Source organism: Corvus cornix, chromosome 3 (genome assembly GCF_000738735.6).
Source record: "Corvus cornix cornix isolate S_Up_H32 chromosome 3, ASM73873v5, whole genome shotgun sequence".
In the NCBI taxonomy this organism is placed as follows: domain Eukaryota; kingdom Metazoa; phylum Chordata; class Aves; order Passeriformes; family Corvidae; genus Corvus; species Corvus cornix.
Window position 1 is genome coordinate 52,278,003 of NC_047056.1, and position 24,493 is coordinate 52,302,495.

Below are 24,493 nucleotides of genomic sequence, written 5' to 3' on the forward strand. Positions count from 1 at the left end.
AGGACGATATGTGAATAATGACAAGAAGCTTGATTAAGAAGAATAAACACAGAAATAAGAGATGAAAACTCCTAATTCCCATTTGGCCTTGAATTTCTGTATCACTTTTGGCAGATTTCTTCAGTCCAGGCCTTGACTTCTCTAACTGCAATGCAGAGGTAATGTTTTGCACCTATTCTATTCCCCTAGTTGTCCCAAGGAACACTTGATGCTTGTATCACACTTGGGAAGCATACTTGTTTTCTTTATCCTTTTCTTTTTCTAATAAATTTTATGCCCAGCCACACTGTGCAGTCTAGAATTTTTGAGAACCTTCTTGCCATAACACCAAATACATAGACAAGACATCAGACAGCCCCCAGAAATCGGCCCAAATTTGGTCATAACATCAGCTCTCGAGAACCAACTGCACTACGTGGGAGGCAGCCTGAAAGGGACTTACCATGTTGCACTGCAAAGCTGCACAAAGTGAATGGGCCCCTCCTCCCAGGGTGTCCCAGTTTCTGTGGCTAGGAGAATGCCATGGGAACTGCACAAGAAGATTGGTGCCTCTGCCTTGCACAGGACTTATATGATGATCACAGCACACATCTTACAAATCTTATAAATGCACTTACCTGACTGCATATCTGACTGTTTGCCTGTATGGCAAGAGAGAGCATCGATCAGTGTTTCTGAGGCACTAATTTTCTTAAGCACACGGAGCAAAAATCTACCAGGAAATGTATAGTCCTACAGTAAGGTTGTGTCTTCACGAGCTTTGCACACACTCTAAAGAAGGAGAACAATCTTAGATACTTACTAGGATACCACTGCTGAACATATCCATGGAAAAATCTTATCTGAACTTCTGGCAGCCTTCTAATGCAACCATAACATGACAGATATTAGGGGACTTGAACTGAAGCAGAATGGTTCATCTTAGTTCTACCATTTCCTAAATTTTGCATGCTTGGCATGGCAGTCTTAGTGTTTCTAAAGAAGTTTTCTTGTTTGAAATGAATTATTTGCTTAGATAATGTTATCTAGATGATTCATAGCAACAGAGCCATCATCCACATTTGCACTCAACATGTTGCCACAAGCGCTAGTTACAGGCAGCCCTCAATGCCTTAGACTCTTACTTAAAGGTCAGAACAGAAGGAAGAGCATTATAATGGTCTTGCTGGCTGAAGCCAGATTTTATACTTTGCAGCTTCATTAGCTGGAATTACATCACAGGATACAGACAAGCAAAGCCCAAATTGATCCTACTTGACTGAATTCTAAATGAATGGAAAATGACTGCATGGTTTGCTAAGGAGCAGCAATAATGGCATAAGAAAGTTATGATTTCTATGAAGATTTATATCTTTATAGCACTTCTTTTCAGTTTATGTGTTTCAGCTGTGGTCATGGGACTTGAAAAATGAAGACCCTTTTGCAAGATGTTTTTCAAGCAAACCAAAAAAATGTATTGATTTTTCAGTGTGTAATTTTAGAGTTCTTTCATTTCACTTAAAGCATCTTGCCATATCCCAAGCACGGAACCCTCGTGATATTTTGGAAGCTTATTTCATTGCATTGATTACTAGTTACCAAAACATCCTCATCTATCCCCCTCCTGAAAGAGATTGGAGCAGAAAAATAAATGGGCCTATATGCTGTAGGAATGTATCTAGAGGTGACAAATCCTTTAATGAGCTGATATTCAGTACAAAGGGTTGGTAATCTGGTCTTGTGGACTTTTCTTCACAGTGATTTTGAGGAGTTCATCCCACCTCACTGGTTTTACACTTCCTCAGAAATTCTCATAAGGAGGATACACTTACAAAAACGTCTTCAGAAAACCAAACAAACCAGTTTATTCCAAGGATGTAGAGAAAATACGACATCTCCATCTCTTCCATTTCCTGCCATGTTATAGTAGGCAGATTCTGATGACACAGACTGAAAACAGTGTCCTGAATGAAACCAGTTTCATTAAACACCCTAACTGGGATGTTCACTTGCAGAGAGTCATCTAAATACCATCTCAAACCAAGACAACAGGTCGCACTACAGAAGGGCAAAATAACCCTCTCTTTTGACAAGACTCATTCTCAGATAAAATCCCATCTTTTTCTCTCAAAGCAAAGAAAAATTCATTTATGAATTCAGGAAGCAATACTTGTCAACCACTTGCCATGGCAGAGGATGGTTTGGTAAGAATAAGGTGTTAAGGAACTCTTCCGTTGCCAAGATGAGTGTGCTTTCACATGCTGGGATTTGAAGCTCTACATTTTCTTTGCTGGTCTCTCTTAAAATATGTTTTGATTGGACAGGGTGAAAAGAAGGAACAAAATGTCATTTTGTCATGTCCTGTGGGTGTGTTATGAGTACTGTAGGGTTTTAGAAAGTTGATATTATGTCCTGTATTAAACTTTCCTATTTTTTCTATTTAAGATTTGTCCATCTCCAGAGCATTACTCAATTAGCCAGACAAGTCTAAGCAGATTAAATAAGAATCTGAATCCACAGATCTGACTCTGACTTACAAAGTTTGTGTCCAAGAGTATGGAAGAGTAGGAGTTACATATTAGTAGGGGTTCACACGAGGATGAAGGAATAGGCTTTGCTTGCAGAGTAATTTTGATTAAAAAGCAGATTGCAAATTTCAGACTGATTGTATTAATTATTTTGGCCATCTTTTTAGGCACTCTTCTGGTATTATAATTCAATTACATGCATTGCCAGAGCCTATTTCTGTGGCATTTGGCTGTCTGTTTGTCAATATGCATCTGCAGCAAAGAAGTCTTGAAAGGTTTGGGGACTGGATTTGCTTCAAGCAATCATCCAAACAGCTGAAAGATTATCCAATTTTTCTGCATATTTCATTTCTTGAAAAAGAGAAAAAGACACTGGAAATTTCACAAAAACAACCCTTTACTGAGATTTCTGCCACTTCTGATTCTACTCTCAAATGAAAAACTGGAGGAAGAAACATTCATGTCAAACACATCAGAAATATATAAAAGTTTGTTTCTTTACTTTTTCTGTATTAATTCAAGTGGATGTATTTTCAGTATTGAAGACATGAGCAGATGAAATAGAAAAAACAACTGTAATAATGAGGCTGGGCTTTTTGCTGTTCTTCCTCCACTGACAGCAAAGAAGCTCTGCCTCATAAAGACTGCTCTGCTAAACCATTTCCTGATAGAGAAGTCTCTGGCCACCCCTTCCCCTCCTCCTCCTTTCATAAGCGATTCCTCTGTGTTCCCTATCCCTACTCAGAACCTCCTTTCCACTTTCTGAATATACCTCAAACCCTGATTACCAGACATCCCCTTTCACTCCACTGCGTAGATACCAGATGGGCCTCTGGACGTCATCATGCTGACATCCAGGTATCCCACTGATCTCCTTTATTTCTGTCCAGCCTCTCTATAACCTATCATCTACAGCCATTTATTTTTTTAAAAATCTTTGTGTAATATGTTTTTTCTATGTCTGAGTCTGGGATGAAAAAATCCTTGGCTGTTTGTCCATAAGAAACATTTCTCCTGAGCTGCCCTATAATGCCCCACAGGGTATTAACCACGCATCCCTTCAGTGAGTTCCTGCAAAGCCCAGGGAAACAAGGAATGGGGTGAACAGAGAGTCTGCACCTCAACCTCTGTCACCATGTACTCTGCATCTTCTTATGAAATCATGTGCCCTTTCCTTCTGCAGGATGCAAAGCTCTTGTCTCTAAACACAAAGATGCAGTACAACGCAGCACAAGGCAAGAGTCCTTATGGAGTACTAAAAATATCTGGCATTACAGTGTGAGTCTGTATGATACCTGAACTAGTTTTTTTAATTATTTCATTTCTGATTCTATAGTGATGTCAAATCTAAGAGTTAGTCTTTTGGGAATTTTCATCTAAAACATCTTTTTTTTTTGTAAGACAGTGTTTCCTTGACAGTGACCAGGATTCCTGCCAGAATAAACATGGAATTTCTTTTTCACTGAACCATCTGTATGTGATTCAGGAAAATGGATGCTGTAGTCCAGAGAGATGTTTAATACTTCAGCTATTGTGCTTCTGGCATTTTATTATTCTTTCAAAAGAAGCAACCTCAGACTTAGTAGGCTATGGCCTAATTGCAAATTCTGGGCAGAAAATAATGCAGAAATTTCTTGCTGATTTTTGAAAGAATTTTTTAAGTCACAAGTCCTTCAATTCTACAGGAAATAAGAAATATTGAGTACAAACAAGTGTCAGCTTCAAAGGCAGGTAGCTCAAGGTGCTTCCAGTTCCATCCATCTCAAAATGTTCTGGTGATTCTGGTGCAATGATAAGATTCACAGAGCTCAGTTTGGTAAAAGACTGTCTACAGAATGTGTAACAACAGCGAAGTCGATATGTTAATATTCAATATTGATTGATTCAATGATTACTGCATCTTTCCTGTTCAGGGCAGAAAAAAAAAATATATACATATACACACACACTGCAAATTCAAAACCTCTGCTATGTCACAGAACTAACCACATTATCTGGTAGGAATACAGTCAGGGACTTTTTCACTGAGCAAAATGTAGTAAATATAGACCAAAAGAATTACTAAGGGAATGCATCTGGAAAATAAAACCAACAGGGGTGCAGGAGGGAGCATTAAGGAAACCATTTATTGAAACCTAACCCAATCCATATAGGTTAAAAAGAGGTTTACTCTTCCTATGCTTTACAGAGCTTATTGATTCACTGATTCAGGTCAGAAAATATATTGTTAGTTAAAATTCTTCTTCATTTTGTATCTCAATAAAGAGCATGTATGTATTTCTTCTATCTACCACATTTATTTGAGCAGAGATTTTTCTGTCACATTAATTTATGAACAAAGCTCCCATTCAATTTACAAACAAAGCACTTATGTTAATTGGCTTAACTTCATCTTTGTGTGGCATTTGAGCTTATCAAGGATTTTTAAAAAATTAACAACCTTTCTTTGGATTAGTCAGAGATGATTTATGCATTTTGCACTTTTACACATCTGTTTTTAAAATTTGCCAGACAAATACTAATTATGAAGATCTCTGTGTGTCCTGGGTTCAGCTGGGATAGATTTAATTCTTTCTCATAGTAGATGGTACAGTGCTGTGTATTTAGAATGAGAATAATGTTGATAACACGCTGAAGCTTTGGTTTTTGCCAAGTTCAGTTTTTCCGAAGTCAAGGAGTAATTTTTTTTTATGTCTCATGCTCATGACAGTGAGGAGGTACACAAAATCAAAAAATTTGGAGAGCCCATAGCCAGGACAGGTGGCGCAAACTGGCCAAAGGGATATTTCATATCACAGAATGTCATGCCCAGTACACAAACTGGGGGAGTTACCTGGAAGAGGGATTGGTCTGGGTTTTGGAATGGGACATGGCATTGGTCAGAGGATGGTGAGCAATTGTATGGTTTTTTATAATAATACTATTATTATTATCATTATTATATTTTACTTTGTTTTCAATTATTAAAATTTTCCTATCTCAACCTACAAATTTTACTTTTGATTCTCCACCCCATTCCACCAGGGTGGGGGGGAGAGGGGAGCTTTGAGGCTGCGTGGCTCTTAGTTGACAGCTGGGCTTAAACCACGACAATGTGTCTGATACTTCAGTACTTCTCCATGCAAGATGAGCAAATGAGATTAGCTCCTTTTTATAATGTGCTATAAACAAGTATGGATATAAACATATACGTATATATGCTGAGCTTGCTCCGTTTCAGTTACTAACAATCTGTAAGTCCAGCGAAAGACTTGCCAATATATACTTAATGGGTTATGGACTTCAGGGACAATCAATAATGCAACTGAACTTCACAAGGTTAATTTTCTGGGGTTTTCTTCATATTAGAAATAACAGCCCATGTTACCGTGATCATCCAACCATGGCATATTCAGGTTGTAAAAGGTTTTCCAGCTGAGGGACAGAGACATCTTCCTGAATTTAAAAAAATTATTTTAAAAACTTTAAAAATATTTTAAACACTATTATAATAGAAGGCAAATTTATCACCTGCCTTGATAAACCATCCAAAAGTTTAATCATCTCCACTGATGGGACACATATCTTATTTCAAGACCAAGTGGTTTTTTGGATGACGATCATTGTATGTCACTAACAGTTTATGGTGACAGTGATACCCAAGGGAAACTCATCCATCTCCCAAACTCAGAGCTGTTGTCTATGAATAAAGTTTCAAAGCTTCTTTTTCAGTTTTCATGCAAAAAAGTATATTGTCACCCATGGCTTCAACTCAGTGATTAAATTAAACCAAGAACAGGATGGTGACATACAAACACAGATCCAGAGTCTGGAACTCAGCACCCTCTTCAGTGTTTCATTTTTCTGCCTGTAAAATAGAGAAAGAATTTTACAACTGATCATGACCTGTAAGGTAAGATCCACTACAGAGCATTAGTTGTTCAGTACCACAACAGAAGCAGTCATTTAAATTCAGAGAGTAAAAGGGAAAAAGCAGCAGAATAATTATATTGACTGAGGGGGCATTGTTCCAGCACAAAGATTTGTATAATCATGCAAACCAAGAGACTGGATGCAAACTGAACATGTTGAGCAGCTCTGCAGTAAGGTAGACCCATATCATCCCATAGCTAAAGCAGCTATGACAGATTTGGTGCACAGTTCTAGATGCTCCCAGGTACATATAGCTCAGAACTCATTTGAATAGCCATAGTTTAATTGTAGCTTAATACAACTACTGGAGAGAACAAATGTTTTTGCATTTACCCAGGAACCTATGTCAACTGCTACAACTTTGTCCTGCTAAACCATTTCACCATGAATATGCACAAAGAGAAGTAGAGTTTATTTCAAAGGACTCAGCAGTCAGCCAAAGTGACATCTCTCTAGCTGGTGACACATTCCTGCTTGCAGGTTTAGGAAATTTAATATAGTGCGTAAAATATTGTTCGATAGTTATGTAATGTTCACAGCTCCTAAGGGAAAGGCTAGAATATCACGCAGAAGGAAAAGTTCTTGTACACATTAAATAAGCCAATATTCAGATTCTGTCAATATAAATGAATTAGTGTCTGTTTCTTATTCTGTTGTAGGAAAGAAAAATTATGCACACAGCCTCTCCTCTGTCATTTCTAGCCCCCGCTTTTCAGCCAGTCAGCAAACCAGTACCATACGCAGTGACCTGGACTAATTATTTATTTATGGCAGTTTGTTAATGTATTAAGCAGCCAGAATGTTTAAATGGCAAGGTTGCTTCTTTTCACAACGTATTTACCGTCTGAATTAACTGGATTGTAAAGGGAAAAGATAGGAAAAAAAAAAAAGTAAGCTTACATAATTTCCCCATAACGCTCTGATTCTGAAAAGGCATTTAAGCGTCTAACTCCCAGTGAAGGAAGTGTCTTCCACTATCTACAGATACAGACCAAAGTTTTGGTGCCAGAATCCACACATACCTTTTTGTTCCCTCAGAATAGCTTGCTTTTTAATGTTTTAGTCAATAGCAACAGAGCAGAAGAATTCTGAAGAGCAGTTTGGATGAATCAAAGAGGGATGTTGGTTAAAATACGCTCAGCAGTTCCTGCTGGAGAAAAGCAAGAATTAATAGATTCAAACATTATGTCTTAAAAAATGCTTTCCATATATGATCAAATGTTTTCCTAAGCTCCAGTTTGTTTCCCATTTCTCACTTCAGCATGGACATGGGATCACTGACTGCTGTCAGGAGGAAGACCTAGAGCTCAGTTTGCTGTTATTGCAGCTATGGCTTCAAGCATATGATTGAGGGCGTGCTAAGCCAGGAAACAAGAAGCCCGAAGGTCTGGCTGCACCCTCTAAACCCGTGGCTCTCCACACAAAAGGGAGGGGAGCGTGAGCTCCTCACCCAAAGGAGCTTATCCTGAGCTGAGCTGTCGGGGTGCGCAGGTGGAGGCAAAGAAGGAAGGAGGAAACTCTTCGTGTGGGTTCCACGAGCACCTTTACCGCAGTGAAAATTCTGGGGATGAAGAGCAGGTTTATCAGAGGGTCCAGGGATTTTATACTCAGGGAAAGTAGGGCGGAGTTGAGGTGAACAGCCAATAAGAAAAAGCAAAGGGGGTGGGAACGGCAACAGAGCGACCAATGGGAGTAACATGTAGGAGGGGTTAACAACAGGAGGCCAATGGGATGTCGAGTAGGGGAGATCTTTCTAGAACTGATACATATTTAACTAAGGAAAATTAATATTCACAAACTTACACATAAAACAGGGAGGGAACAAGAACCAGCCAGCGTAGAATAGGTAAATCACTAAACCGAGGGGTGATGGGACCAGTGAGGCAGTCTCTAAATAGTGGTGCCTGACCATCAAAGGGTGGATTCTGGTGTTCCCTCCGGGGTCAGGATGGCTGTAGCCACTTGCAGTGCCACATAGGTTCAGCATGAAAGGGGGTGTAACTGCTCAGAAATGGTGGCTGACTTGCAGAGTAAGTCACCAAGGTTCAGCTGGGTTCTGGTAGCTAGGAAATCAGAGAAGTCACCCTGGAAAGAACAGTAGCCTGTGTCTTTATTTTCCTAGTCATGTTAGATGTTTTCCATCTATCCAGGCACCACAGTGGTGCTAGATTTCTTAGCATCTCACTAAATGAATCCTAGAATCATCAGGGTTGGAAGAGAACTTTAAAATCAAGTCCAAACATCCACCCAGCGCTGCCGCTGTAGTCCCTAAACCACTAAACCATATCACCCAGTGCCAGATGCAGACACATCTTGAACACTTCCAGGGATGGTGTCTCTACCACCTCCCTGAGCAACCTGTTCCAGTGCTTGACCACCTCAACAGTGAATAAAATTTTCCTAATATCTAATTTGAATCTCCTCTGTCTCAGTTTAAGGCCATTTTCTCCAGTCCTCTCACTGCAGGCACAGCAGGAGAGACCAGCCCCCACCTGGCTAAAACCTCTTTTCAGGGAGTCGTAGAGTGATGAGATCACTCATCACCCCAAGCCTCCTCTTCTAGAGATTAAACAAGCCCAACTCCCTCGGACACGTTTTCTAGTCCTTTCACACAGATGCACAGCCAGTCCAGCCCAGCCTGAAGACCACTGACCAGGACAGTAGGCTAGCTGGTGGGACTGGGATCATCCAGGGCTCAAACTGCACGGATTTCATCTGTGAGAAATACACTGAATTTACAAAGAGTGGTTCTCCAGATCAAAATAATGAGTTCTTAGGCAGGAGTAAAGACTGCAATTTTCAGTGATCAAACCAAGTGAAAAAATAAGAGAATCATAGAAAGTAGAGATGTCTGGGTCACTTAGTTCATCCCATTGACACCCCAGGACATCCGGGACAGAACTGTTGATGTCAATCTCACAATATATTGGAATTAACTCAATACAGGGCAGGCAGATAAGCAGAGAACCAGACTTGGAAGAGTTAAACCTCAGGAACAGCCAGGCACTCAGAAGATTTGCTGTAGGTGGAATTTCATTACACTGAGAAACTCATGGCTAGAATAAGCTGCCAAAGGAAACAACAGAAGCTACTACCTTACTTTAAAGACTTAAGAAAATATTTAAAAGAAATAAATATTTGGTAGTACATCTGCCATCTCAAAGGATACCTATCCTACTTTCATCCCTGCAGCATTCTATGTTCCAGCTGCACTATATTTTCCTCATCGCACAACTAATTTTCTTTTTTTTTTTTTTAAGGCTTAAAAGCAGCATCTGCTACATTTTAAGCTAGTTCTCTCTGCTCACCCAAGCTACTGTCATCCCTATCTCAGCAGAATGAATATAAAAGCAGCTTTATTCTGCCTTTTGGCCTCTCCTCAGCTTGAGGACAAAGAAAATGGCTGTGTCACTCCTCAAGTTATATCCCAGCCAGCTCAGAGCTTCTCTACTCACTGCCAGGAAGCTATGGAATATAGGGCACCCCAACATCTGCTCCAGGTTGGATAATACTCGAACACTTAGCCATTTCTTTCTGCTTGCAATTTGACCTGTAACACTGGAGTCTGGCTTATTAGTTCTGCTGATAGGCAGCACATAAGGCACTTCATGGGACCTTGAGGGAAGACTCTCTAAATCTCTAATCTCAGTTGCAACAGCAAAATGAGAGTTAAAAAAAAAAAAGTTCTGAATTTGGAAGTTATGATTAATTTCTGAGTGGGGAAGGAGAATTATATATGTATTAGTTTCACCATGTGAGGAACATATTTTTGCCATTACCTAAGTAATGAAGCTCCAAGGACAAGGAAAAGGAACTTAGAAGCCCTATTTTTCCCATTTTAATCCAACTGCAGCGGGGGTCGGTGCCTCCTATGTTAGCTTGTTATAATGACGAGTTACAAAGAGGTTCTTCTGCTTGTCAGCTTTCTGACAACTCTTGAATGTGGTAAAGGTGGGCTAGGAGATGATTAGTCACCACCTGCCTCTAACAAACAAGTTCTCTTGAGTAACTCATGTGAAATGTTTAACTGTGAATAAACTCATTTAAAGCAACAGCTCTTTCAATGATCATCTGATGGCCATCAGGCCCTGTTCCTCTTCCCAGGAGGTGTCTTGAGCACTGTCCAACACTGCAGCTCCACAGCCACAGCTCCAGTCCTGAGTTCCTCTGGGTGTCCACGGGGAGAAAGCTGGGGAAGAAGCACATAGAGCAGTTTATGCTTCATGTGTAAAAAGCATTTTGCATTTTGCTCCGTGTCTCACTAGGCATATTTAGACAATACAAGAGCATTAGGTGTAAGGTCCTACACACCGTTCCTTGGCCCGCAGCTGCTTCCCCTGCAAGTGCAGCGTGTGCACCCTGACAGCAATGCGACAGCCACAGCTGGGACACTGCCTGTGTCTATCAGTTGGTACATCTTGCTCTTTTAATGGTGCAAGAAGCTTCAAATGCCCTCTCAGCATGTTTTGCCATGATACATGCCAGATACATTTCACATATACATACTCTGAATAGGAACAACAAACATAATAATACGTATTGTTCTATTACTCACTGATTCCATTTTACTCACCCTTTCTTCTATCATTTTAATTGAGTTCCCAACCTTGTGCTTTGAATCCGCTACACTTCTTACCTTCTTTCTCCCATCTCCTTTATTTAGGGTCTTCAGCCCCACTGCATGTGGCACGTATATTCTCCCCAAACCCTAACATTAAAGTCATAGTGCACCTGCTCATGTACCCTCTCTTTCACTCACACACAAAACTGTGGAAAGACATAACAAAAAGAAATCTTATGTCTGAAGAAGTCAATGCATGTCTTTAGACTTCACACTGTTTTGGCAGAAAATGGTTTCCTAATTTGTTACAATACTTGTCTAATAGTAGCACACAGTCCAAAAGCCAACCCACACAAATCACCACAGTCTGAGCTGTTGGTACCTGAACTAATCCTTTAGCATTTTTTGCCTTGGGCTGTATTCAAAACAAGTTTGGCATCATCCTTTTGTCATTTAATTTGGAGTGTCTCATTCCTTTTCTCTGCTGGACTTCTAAAACACTTCATAAATACCAAGGGAAAGTTGGCAACATTCATTCAAAAGGCCTGCTTGGAAGGGAGAGTGGAAGATGATAATTGATACCTATGTAAGATGATGTAAAAAAGGCTTGAAGAACAAACATGATGATAAGCAGAGGAGTAAATGGACCTAGATGAGGATGCTGAGCAGAAAATCATCTTAGAGGTGCTCATTTCACAGTTCCCAAGGATCACATGGCTCCATTTAGATAAAAAGGCGAGGTGATTTTAAAAGGACAAGCAAGTACAAAACATGATCATGGCACCAATGCCAATTTCTTTTGAAGCATAAAATTCCACAGCTGCTGTTCTAAGTTTTCACACCTGCTCCAGGCTGGGAGAGTGTTCTCAGATCATAAAGGCAAGTGAAACAGCTAAAGAAGAGTAAGTTACATCCTTTGGCAAAGACTACAGGTGCAGGGTGGGTGGAAGCGGGGGCAAGGAGCAAAAAGTGCCATACAAATTTCATGATCAAGCCTGGGGAGATGCCTGTTCCTCTGCCAGACCAGTTCCTGGAACACTTCCCTATGAAACACAGTTTGCCATCCATTTTCTGAGGAGCACACTTCTTTGATTCCTACCAAAGTGTATGCTAAAACCTTGATGATATAATTGTGCCTTTGTGTAAATTGTTATCTCTCCATATAAAAAATATTTTCAGTATTTTCTGTATTCAGTTCTACTGTGGAGTGAGGTTCCCAGACTTTGCTGTCAATGTTTTAATTCTGCAGGATGATTTATTTGTGAATAATCCATGTTGCATCTGTTTTATGACATGTGGGGGCAGTTATTCATTTAAAAGTCTTTGGTTCCAGTTTTTCTCCCAGATAAGCAGACACAGATGCCATTGAACTGTAAGAGCACAGGAAAATCAAATGATCCTTACACCTAGTCCCCTGTAATCCATCCCCCATTATCCAATACAGGACAGTCAAATAAGTGCTGAGTCTGCTCTGAGATTATTGCATTCTTGTTCTAATAGGCAGAATAGCCCAAGTAGCTTTTTCCTGAGACTGGACTTTATATTGTCTCAAACAAACAAAACAAAAACCAACAACAACAACAACAACAAAATCCATTCTGTTCATAGGAAGTGGATCAAAGAGATAAAGAAATCTTCTTTGCATTGAGTAGAGAAGAAAACTTCATTGCACTGATTAAAACCCTTTAATCTGCTGATTATTTGAAAGATTCACAGATATGCTAGATAACATCCAGGGTCATAGTAAGGGTCTACAGAAACATCTCTGAAAAGATGCATTAAACAAAAAAATGAGGAACTTCCAGTGCAGGTGAGGGGGGAATAATTTTTGCTTCTGAAAGCATGAATAGCTTGCAGAGTGGATGAAAAGGGCAAAGACAGGAAAGAAGAAGTAAATCAAGAAAATCTCATCTACTCTGAATCCACAAATACTGTGCAGTTTATGGACATGTGATGATTGCTACAGAACTTAAAATTATATTCCCTTACCAATGATGCTTTCAACTGTAAAGCCCTCACCTTAGTCCTGGTGTCAGTCCTGTCTCTTTATGACAGAAGGCAAAGAATTTGTTCAGCACAAATATAAACCATCACATTTTCCTTTTCCACCAATACTTTCAAGGAAAAGAAGATAACCCAACAATCTTTGCTCTCCTCTGTCACCAAAAGTGGAAACCTTATGGAGGATGTGCGGGTTCTCGACCCCCACAGGTCCTCCACCCCCACAGGTCCTCCTCGGATAGGGGAGAAAGTCCTTGCCAGGAGTAAGAGACAAACGGGGCTTTTGGATCTTCTCTGTCTTCGGATTGTTTATTTTATCTTATCAGCAATTTACATGACACCCACATAGCATGAAGCAGAGAAAGTACCAAAAGACATGATACAGGAAACTCAAGGCACTTTTAAAGGTAAATCACCCAATTGTCACCAAGAACGTACATTATTTTTACTTTCCTACCAATGCCTAATGAACTATTCATTCACGTAGCCTGTACTGCGGCATTTCCGACCAATCATTCTGTGCTACCAACACTGCAGAAAATGGAGTAGAAGAAGAAGGAAGAGACCTGAAAAATGACAGGGATCCTCCATCTTGCCTTCATCTACTCACCATACTGATAAACCTAACGCTCTAAATTTTTCACCCTGTAACAAACTATATATTATACTACTACCTAACTCACACCCTTACAATTCTAATTCATCCCAAAGCCTTGGCAGCCCTCTCCAAGGACGAAGGTTAAAAATAGTGTTTCCCTGGGGGGATGGGCCCCTCAGGACAGGCAGAGAAACATTCTCTGCACTTTGGGTTCCAACAGAAGACATAACAACTCTTCAGGAAAGTTTGAGAAAGAAATAAAATTTAGAATTTGGGAAGAGAAATGCCATCAGTCCAAATGTCCTCCCCTTCCTCCTTCTTCCCCACACTTTATATACTGAACATGATGTCATATAGTATGGCGTGTTCCTTTGGTCAGTTGGGGTCAGATATCCCAGCTGTGTCTGCTTTCAACTTCCCATGCACCTCCAGCCTCCTCACCAGTGTGGCAGTACTAAAAAAAGAAAAGGCCTTGGAGCTTTTGAAGCCCTGCTCTGCAGTAACAAAAACATCCCTGTATTATCAACCCTGTGTTCAGCACAAATCCAAAACACAGCCCCCTACCTGCCACTGGGAAGAAAATTTACTCTACCCCAGCCAAAATCAGCACAGTATTCCATACATAAATTGAACTAGCTGAAGAGTAAGAAAATAGTTGCTTTTATTGAAGGTAAAGGAAGGAAAACGTCTTGCTCTAAGGTAATTATACAGTATAGATTTGAAGTAATTTTCTGATGACCTAAAGTAATTTTGATTTTTCTGACCTAAATTCATACATCTCATCTGATTAACTGAAACCAATACTACCTCAAACAGAGCCAAAATCTACTATTATTGCTGTTGTTAATTGCCAACTGTTTGTTTAAAAAAGTATGAAATATATTTTCTCCCTTTCTTTACAATTAGAATATCCAAGGGGATTTCTTGCTTCCATTAGAAATTTAATTACCTTCAAATGCTTTTCGTGTCTTAAAAAGTATTGCTGGAATGTAAGAGTAGTCACTAGGTGAGTCCAGGTGTCACAGCTGGTATCTGTAAGGAAAACCCAAAGCCACAGACTTCAGCTATTTTCACATCAGGCCATATTAAAGGACAGATCAGAACTCTAATTTAAACTAAAAGCTAAAGTTCAATGAATGTAACTGCCTCTACAGTCTTACATGCAGGCTTGTGTTGCCATACTTAAAAAAGAAATATAAACAACAATAAGTATACTAGAATTCAAATGTCTCTTTTGTCTTCATGCTGCATGCTGAATGCAGTACACAAAGGTAATGAATCCTTGATGCTGAGTGTTTTCCCAGCATACTCTTGTGGTTTAGGAATGGTACTCCCCAGTTTAGGGTTCCCACAGAGATGCTCCAAACCATGTGCCGCTCACTCGCACCCCCCTCTGCCCTCACCCTCCCCCTGAGGTAGGATGGAAAGAGGAACTGGAGTCACAAAAGGTAAGGATCACAGGTTGCAAAAAGAACAATTTGCTGGAAAGAGCAATGAGATTAAAAAACCCAACAGTAACAGCAAAAATACTAATAAAAGAATGTACAAGAAAGGACCGATTCACACACAAGTTCTCACCCCTGACAATACCTGACCGCTCTCATCACCATCCTCTGTGACCAGGAAGGAACCCCTTCTCCCAGGAACAGACTTCCTTTCTTCCATCCCCCAAAAATGAAGTGAGGGGGTATAGAATAACCTCTGAGTTCTGGCCATGACCCCTCCTGGCTAGTGCAAAACTAACCATGTCCTGGTTGGGACCAGGACACGTGCCTGCATTAAAAGTGTGCTATTCACCTCAGCACTTCTGAAAATTGCCAGAAAAGTGCCCAAAGGTGACAAACACGTAAATGAGTTCATTTTATTTCTTTTCCCAGAAAATCCCTGTGAAGTTGATTCAAAGTGATGTTCTCCTCCACAGGGCCAGCTTGCACAATGAAGTGATCCAAATTATGTGCGGTGGAATTCCTAAAGTTTACACATTTCAAAAAAAAGTTACTTTCCGTCTTTTCTGCAGGTATGTGCAGGATGGTGAGGGAAAGATTTCATGTGCTAGGAGTAAGTAGCTCTGAGGTACAAGCTGATGTGTCTCTGCTGTGGTAAGACATTTCCATGGTATCTCTTTCACTAAAGAAAAAGGAAGATAGATTATTTTTCCTTAAAAATCAAAGTGTCCAATTCAAGCCGGGTAAGTAGTGATGGACCAAGTGACAAGTTCTAGGTGACTTTAAAATAAGTTCAATTCATTCTTGTGGACACAGCCAATGCAACTCTAGCAAGAGAGGCATTGTCAGATCAAAAGCCAGTTTAATGACCCACAAGGGAAACTCTTTTAGAGGTGAGTTGCTGGCTGGAGGGAACTGGGGAAAGGGGATTAGCAGAGACATCTGTTCTTCCTTCTTCCTTGCTATAACTGTTTTGTGGATCAGTGGAAAACCTGTTTCCAGTTCTGTCAGTTTGTAATTTTTCAACCTAAGGAAACAGATCATTTGAAGAAACGTCATTGCATCACAGGAGCCCAGGACTCATTCTGTTCTGCTAGCTCTCTCCAATGCCAAGATTAACACCTGCGGTAGGAAAAGTAACATAACCACTAACGCTGTGTGTTGGCATTCTCACCAGACCAGAACAGGCTTTCACTTGGTATAGCCAAGTGCTCTTTCTTTCCCCTCATCTCCTTCCCCCCAGGAAGGAGAGATTTTTGAAGATTCAGAGATAGATAAAGACCTTCAGCTAAGTGCAAACTGGTGCAGCTTCTCCGACTACATAAGAAGCTGGTGCCAGGAGCAAAGAATTGTTTTATGTAGGGAAGCAGGACAATATCAATGTAATCCTCACACTGTATTCCACTGAAGCTGGCATGAGCAGCCACTGCTGAGTGACTGCTGTTTATATGTCCCACTTCCAGCTGGTTTTATGAGCATATGTTATATCTACAGGAGATATGTGTAGGGAGCGGAAACAAAGATACTATGAAGGAATCTGTCTTCATCGATTGGAGAAATGCTTAAAAAAAGGACTTTTTACACATGAAATCAGAGCTGTGCCAGTGCTGAAGAATGAGTTTTACAGGCAAATTTGAAGAGCAAGGGGACACCACTAGCTGTGAAACCAGAGCAGTTCTGCTCAGGGTGATATAGCGAAACAGGGATATCCCAGCTCTGGTCTGTCAGGAGCGTAGGTCCTTCCACGGAAATGTCCTCCCCATCACTTCACTGAAGGCAGAAAGGACCTGGAAGCATGCAGGAGACCTTGAAAGTGCAGAGTCTGCCAGGGGGGAGAGCAGTCTCACCCTGCAGCTTGCTGTGGGAGTGTGCTGCCCCCAGAGCCCATGCGAGCACCAGAGCTCAGACAGTGGCTCTAAGCAACCTCCCCGCAGTGCTGCAGATGAGCCTGGAACAAAAAGAAGTTTCACAGTCTCTGGGATTGTGAGCAGCCAGCAAAGAGGAAGGTATTCTGCCTCTTTCCAATGTCAAAGCTTGTCTGCAGAAAAATCTTAGTCAGACCAACCCTCACAAATCATAACAATCTTTTTTTTTTTTTTTTTCCCAAGCATTTTGTTAACGTTGCTATTAACAAGATCATTCAAGATTTCAAAATGTTTCATGGAGAAAAAGAACCCTTACATTTTCAGTTATTTGTCATCTGGCAACCAGTTACTCTTTACAAAGAGCCTTTGATTTATATTGCAACATCATGAAGCAGTTGATGGAAAATAAGTGACTCACTCAGGATAGTTCATTTTAGATACAAGAGATCCTGCATACCTTGATAAACCCACATCAGCAGTTTCCATATTTCTTTGGTTCTTACTCCCATAAATCAGCTTCACAGGGACACAGAGATAAAGCTTGAAGCAGAAAATTGTATTTATGTTGCATTCAAACAGTGGAAGACCACCACTGTGAAGCTTTACTAAAATAAGGGCTAAATCCTGCTATCTGATATCCAGCAGAATTTAGGAAGGAGCTTAGCTGAACTTACTGACCCAATGAGCAGCTTTAACATTTTTGAGCGGGCACATAAAGCGCATTTTCACCTCTTCTTATCCTCCCTGCCCCCACTAGTGCAAATGCTTTCAAATCTTTTCTCACACTGAGCTAATTCAAGATTTTGAGGAGAGCTAGTGAAATTATTCATTGGGCAAAAACTCAAATGTAAATGCCTTAGTTTAGGACAGATTTACAAATGCAGCCAGGCAACAGCATCCAAATTCCCAAATCAGTGCAGGAAAAGAGTGCAAGGCAAGGAAAAGAAGCAGTTTCTTCTTTCCGACCTTGTTTTCCACTTGGGTAAAAAAAAAAATCAATGCTTCTAAAAGACACACAACTCCCACTCTCTAGTCAAACAATTAACATAACAACAGTTCTGACATATGTAGAGAAAACTTGCCAGATTTATCTTCTATACCTTACTAGTAACTGCTTCCAGCTATGTAGCATGGCTGCAGTATCTGGTAAGTTAAGTCAAAAGTAACTCTCAATTCAGCAAAAAATATTCTCTATTTAAAATGGCTTGTTACAGAATCCTCTTGCAGGAAGATTCACATGTCATTTAGTATCAACTCAGATAACTGAAAACCCTGATCCAGGACTTGAAATCCTATAGTCAGGCCCTTTCAGTCTGAAATACATTCCCATATTCAGCATATTTTCCTTCTTCATAGGAACAACTGTAGTATTTCTGCCTACACCTACAATTAACTGAAATAAAGTTCAACATGGAAAACTCACCTAGGGGGGAACTATGTGTTTAAAATATTTAACTTATGTCATTGCCAAATTTATGTTCTCTAGTATAATTATATAGTCACAGGGGATAAGACTTTTAAGCTACTTTTAGGTATTTACAGATCAAAAGATATGTTGGTAAACATCATTTGGCATCCAAATGCCTCTGAAACTGAATTCTGGAATCTACTTTTCTGTGAGCATGGAGGTGATGCTTTTGCATAGGAGGTGGAGTAAGTGTTATCCAAGATCTTGATTTTCTAGTGCACATGACTGACTTTTTCCAATGAAATCCATCTGAGCCAGAGATTTGCAGTGGCAAAAACCACCTATCAGCCTCTGATACATCAGCATTAGACTGCAGCTCAGAAGAGCTTAACTCTGAAAGACTATACATCTGTTAAACATCTTGGCATTTCTGAAAAGCTGGCTGAGATTGCATTCCTTGAATCAGTTTCTAGGGACTTGTCTTGAAGCTCATTTAACCCAATCTCGGCAGTGCTCTGAATACAGCAAATCTTAGTAAGATATGCGCAGATATTCAGGAACCTGATGGCAAGATGTGGGCCAAAAAAAATAACTGAACCTGCATTTCTCAGTAATTGCTAGGAGGGAAAATGAAATACATTTGAACTCTAGTGTTCATGTGCTTCCATTTTGTTGCTTTTTCACATAAAACTTGCATGCAAAAGTGTCATTCCCTAGTGCTTCAGGATATGAATCACCTGCTGATAGACTTGGAAAGTTTCTCTAACAGTTATATGTAAATAATCTCTGTCAGGTTCCTTGTGCTGTAATTTGAATGGTCTTGTTAAAAACAGGTGAAGGGAAAACTTCCTGCTGGCAGGACTGGTGCTGGTGCAAGTGTATATCGGTAGGTGATGGATCAGCAGCTAGATATTGGCTGGTGATTGATCTTTGCAGACCCCTTGTAGATCCACTTGTGCTGGTAGGACTCTATTCAATGCATTGCTCATCAAATCTTTAAGCACAAACTTGTGGTTTATTCTCCTTGAGAGAGAAAATAAAAGTTCCCCAGTAGATGGACACAGGGCTTGTTCAGTTTCACATCTCACATCTTGCTGCTCAGCTGGTAACCGTCTGACCCAGCAATGCCCTTCTTTGCACCCTCTTCCACAGTCTGATGGAAAACCAGTTTTGCTCAGTCTTTGTGAAGCTGTCTATATTGAAACCTTACTCCATTCCAAGTATTCTTCTGGTGCTTATTTAAAGCAATAACTGGAAAAAGCTTTCTGGATGAAAAATATGGGAAACTCAATAGGTTATGACTGTCAGCCTTTTCAATTTTCCCGGTATAAAATACTCTGTTGTTCATTTCTCCAGAACAGAACTTGAGTTGAAAGCCCTTGAACAAGCAACTTGCAGAAAACAGGTGGAATTGTTGTCCTGTAACCTAAGCAGGACTTCCCTGTCAGGGTAGCTGGAAAATTACCTTTTATCTCAGCTTCCATAAAGCCACCAGTCAACAAGTCCTTCTTTTCACTCTGTATTGGAGATTTTTAGCCTGATTTTTAGTACTGTGCCTTTAAAATTCAGGGCAGAAAATTATAGCGCGTTAACTAAGGGGAATTTACACTACAATAAAGACTCTGTACTTCCCAATGTCACCGCTCTCAGACCTGTCCTAGGAAGAATTAAATACCACCTAATCACATATCTTCAGTCTGTTGAAAAGGCCAAGAACCACAGAGGTATGTGTCAAGGAAACTGCACTAACACCATAAAGGGAGGTACTTAGGTTCAGTCAGTAGGAAGCACCAGGCAAGCCTGCTGGTGGAGTTTAGAATATCTGAATATGGCCTAGGCTAGAAGTTGCCTAATTGACCTTCAAAGGGAGTAAACAAGGGTAGGTCTCCCTTGTCTAGGTCTGACTCTGATTCACAAATCAGCTTGCTCATTTGAATTTTGTGATAGAAACAGGCCCTCAGCCTTTGAGAGCTGGGACTAGTGAAAGCTCTGTTACCCACATAGTCACTCTCAACACCTGTCTGCCACATCTGCTCTGGAACTGTGCAGAAGAGGCAGCAAGCAGGCTGTTAGGTCTGTCCCCAGTGGAACTACTGCTGGTGCACTGCACATGCTTTTCAGAGGCAACAAAAACATGGATAGGTTGAAGAGGTGTTAAAGATACTCTTAAACACAAATGTATAAACCAAAATTGGAAGACTCATAGGTGTTTCAAACTAAGTATTTCAAAGCTTTGGAGAAGGCCATCCACTAAGCATCTCCTGTGCACAAAAGGGTAATTTTGGTTGAATCCTTTGCATAGAACTAACATCTTAAGCCTATCACTTACAACTCCTAGTGGTGTGCTGGTTGACGCTTGCCTTGTCCGTACCTCCTTCGCAGAACCAGACACCTGCCTCGCAGTTAATGGTCTTGCCTGGTTGGAGGGAGAGCATGCTGTGCAATAACACCTGTACTACACAGTGACTGCCTTGCCATGCAGGGACACTGGATTAGCAACTGGGGAGCTGAACTAATAAACTGTGGCTAATGTTCCCCCATAGGCCCACTAATTTGAGTTAAAAATACCACTTTGCTCTCATTAAGGGGCTTGTGTGCAGGAGGGATTTGCGATGGTATCAACACACAGGTTATAAACAGCAAGAAACTCTCTGACAGTTATTATGACCTTTGAAGCTCTGAGATAAAAAATCTATTAATAAATTAAATAAGCCTATAAAATTACCTGAAGTGAAAGAGATGATGGGGTACACTTTTCTGTGTCACTCAGAATCAAGGAGAACAAAGGAGAAAATGTCTTCATGCTCTTGTTAGACCTCTCCAGATAAGCTCTCTGCTTGGGAAAGAAAGGGAACTTTGTAACCTCTGTCAGAGAAGCACCAGCCCATCTGTACCACCCTTTCTGTCCCAAACACTGCAGAACCATGGTGACAGCCACCACCTCCTTCTTACATGCCTCAGACATGAGAAGCCTGAAGATGAGAGCCACAGGATTACCCTTTTGGTCTTTTCCTGCCCTAGAAACTCCACACTCATACACAAGCACAAAGAGGCTTTTTCAAAAGCCTGTTTCAAGGCTTTTGAATTGATGCCAACTGAGTCCACAACAGAAGCAAGCAGGATACCTGTGGAGGTCAGCCCCACTCCCCCTCTGACAGCACAATGCTGCACTAGCACAGCAGCTTCTAACCAACCTGGCAGTGACCTTTGGGCCAGGATCAGGATGCAAAGAGTGCAAAAGGTTCAAAGGATGCAAAGGGTGCAAAGGATGCAGGATCAAGCCCACTGTTTAGGCCACTTTTGGAAGAACTTTACCAGAAATGTTCCTAAATATTCCTGGTTTTTTCTTCAGATACTGTATCTTGCTACACCTGGAATTGATACTGCATCTGTTTGCAATTAGAAGATACTGAGCAAAACTACAGTTTTTATAGAATTAGGCCATGTAGGGAAGGTGTTTATGATCTTGAGTGAGGCATATGTTGTTTCTAGGTTGTGATTAAAGCACAGAACTGTTTAAGAACAGGAGAAAGGCCAGCTATCTTGGTATGTCTATCCTTCTTTTGCTAAATTTCTCTTTCTCTTTCTTGCTTTTCACCATAACCCTCACCTCATATTTTGTTCATAAATAAACCAAGGTGATTCTTAAGATATTTGTGCTCTGTGCTTCAATTTCCTTTCTTGGCAATTTATTCCAAATGACAATTGAAATTTTTGAAGTTTCTCAGCTTTTTGAGACAGTTTATAAAATTCAGATGTGGCCACAGTAGTAGAAGTCTCATCTGAAAAGGGAAAGCAGGATTTGACAGAACCCCAAATTATGATTTTTAATTTGAGCTCTTTCCCTTTTGTTCTCCAATATATGAAACTTCTTCAATAGCTATTGTCTAGGATGGGCCTATGGCTTTTTCTAAAGCCTCCTGACTGGTCAGATGGAAAAATAACAATTTGGTAATGAGACCAAGTGGTCTCCATGTGGAGACCAAGCTCACATTTTTCATTGCAGACAGTCTTGGGATACTGTTCATGCTTCCCAGAGTAAAATGTAGGTGCTACTACCACTTTCTCATGAAACTGTTGTCAAATCAATGTTATTTAGTGGCAGCTTCCTCTAAAGGGAATGTAAGATTAGGATTTGAAGATCTTTTAACTTTCCATTCCTCCAGGTCTAATCTCTTAAAGTTGACTCTTGGGTTCTCAATACAGCTAATCCAAGTATTTTCAGTGATATTTTTATTTCCAGAATTGACATTCTTCCAAACACAGAATATTTTGTGAATCAGAAAGATTTCCTAGAGCCTATCACAGAAGAATGCAGAATAGCTGAAAGTGTAATTTATAAGGTCTTCACCTTACCAGGAGATGTACCAGCTGTTGTTTTCCCACGTCAGGTTAATGCCAGATTCATCTTTTTGCTGTTTTCTCTCTCCTGATTCTTCTCTGAGCAATTCGTTATTCCTAAAAAAACTCTGAAATTCCAATTTTCATTCCACCACATGTGGACCAAAATCAAATTTCAAAACCTCAGAAGTACTCACCAAAAGAAAATGCTGTTTTCTGGCTGGGGTAATCAACACTTAACTACAAATAAGCTTAGCACAATAACCCAGTAGGAAAGAAGGGGAACGCTCACATTGAGCGTAAATGATCTGATCCTTGCAAAACAGTCCCAAATGTATTTTCAAATATATTCCTTCGTCATTGCTCAGGATGCTGCCTAATGAGTTGACAGTAAGCCAGTGACAGTCTAGCACAGCAAAAGTTTAGTGCTTCCTTTTTTGTAGATTCGACTATTCCCTATTGTTTTGAAACTGTTAGCAGTGCTGCTGCTTTGCCTTTGCCATCAAACAAGCCCTTCTCCAGCAGTGACTCATTCAGGTTCTGGCACTGCGTAAGATAAAGGAGAAGTGTTAATAGGAAACGCTTGGTGACATAGATAGGAGGAGAAGGGGAGGAAATATGCAAAGCAGAGTTCTGGCTCTGTCATGTTTTCTCTAATTTGCAGAGTTTTCCACTCTTTTTGGAAACTGCATGCTGGGGGTCACCACACTGCATTCCCTGGATATGCAGAATGCTGAAATCCCAAGGAGCATAAGTTAGTGAACACCACATGATTCCATGCTGTTCCTATTAAAAACATCATTTATTTCCATGGTCTGTGTTACTTTTGTTCTCCACAATGCATGTTGGGTTACTTCGCTGTCTCCTGAAGCTTCCCAGCTATAGAACACTGTGGCTGCTAAGTAACACTGCTCTTCCAGGGATCTATCAGTTAGTAGGCTGTGATTGGGATGGGCAAGAACAAGAACATTACTCTTCAAATGAGACATGACCATAGCACGCCATAGCATCTACACTTTGCATATATCTTCTCACACAAGAGGCAAGAGGTAACTCCTACTGCCTTCATCTGTGCCAGTATTTCACTCCAAAAATGTTATTTCTTTAGAACTTCATGGAGTAACTGTCCTCTGCAATTTCAGAGCCTTCAGCAAGATAAAGGGGTATGACTAGGAACACAAACTGACTTTGGGTGTTTACCTTCTTTTCTTCTCCTCTCATTTTCACTATGTCATTTTAGAATTTAGCCCATAATCTTCTGTTCCCATTTAAATTTCATGCAGGACTAACAGTTCTGTGTTACAGAGATACCTCTAATCTGCACATTGAAGGAGTTCCCAAAATGCTAGTAGGGCAGAATTCTTCAGGTAACATGGACACAGTTCTCCTTCTTGATGGAGTGCCGACATTTTAATGGAGTTCTGTAGCTAATGGAGTACTATAACCCTGACATTGCCAATATAAAGTTGATGCAAGAGGAGAGTCAGGGTCTATTTTTTATTAGCTCTTAAAAGTAAAACAGTAAAAGAGAAGAGGTGAAGAGTTGATCTCCTTCTGAGAGGAAACTAAGTTCAGTTTATTTGCAATGTATTTCTTGACTATATGTCACCTTGAACTCCTATGAAAAGCATGCTTTTCTGTACTGTTGTAGCTTTTCTCATTTCGGCTTTACGGTCTCTTGGGACACCCACTAAAAGCATGCCAAAGGGGTGGTAGAAGGGTGGGGACTTAAATATTTTAAATCTATTAAATAAAATAACACTTTTGAAATACCCAAAAACATATGAAAATGTGTTTCCCCTCATGTGGGAATTCAGCTGTTCCCAGGAACAGTCTGGGTGTCAGGAGACCAGAG

The 24,493-nt window shown here is 40.4% G+C and overlaps 1 long non-coding RNA gene across 2 annotated transcripts; it reads right to left on the minus strand.

The window, feature by feature from the left end:
• Positions 1–3,461: 3,461 nt before the first annotated feature.
• Positions 3,462–23,129, minus strand: LOC109144737. Of its 2 annotated transcripts, none has more exons than XR_002045671.3 (6): positions 22,654–23,129; positions 21,023–21,130; positions 14,529–14,611; positions 10,199–10,608; positions 7,442–7,569; positions 3,462–6,354 (listed from the first exon to the last, which is right to left on the minus strand). It is a non-coding gene; the product is annotated as an uncharacterized LOC109144737 (long non-coding RNA). The 2 variants fall into 2 exon arrangements; XR_002045670.3 differs by having other exon boundaries at positions 21,023–21,133.
• Positions 23,130–24,493: the final 1,364 nt, after the last annotated feature.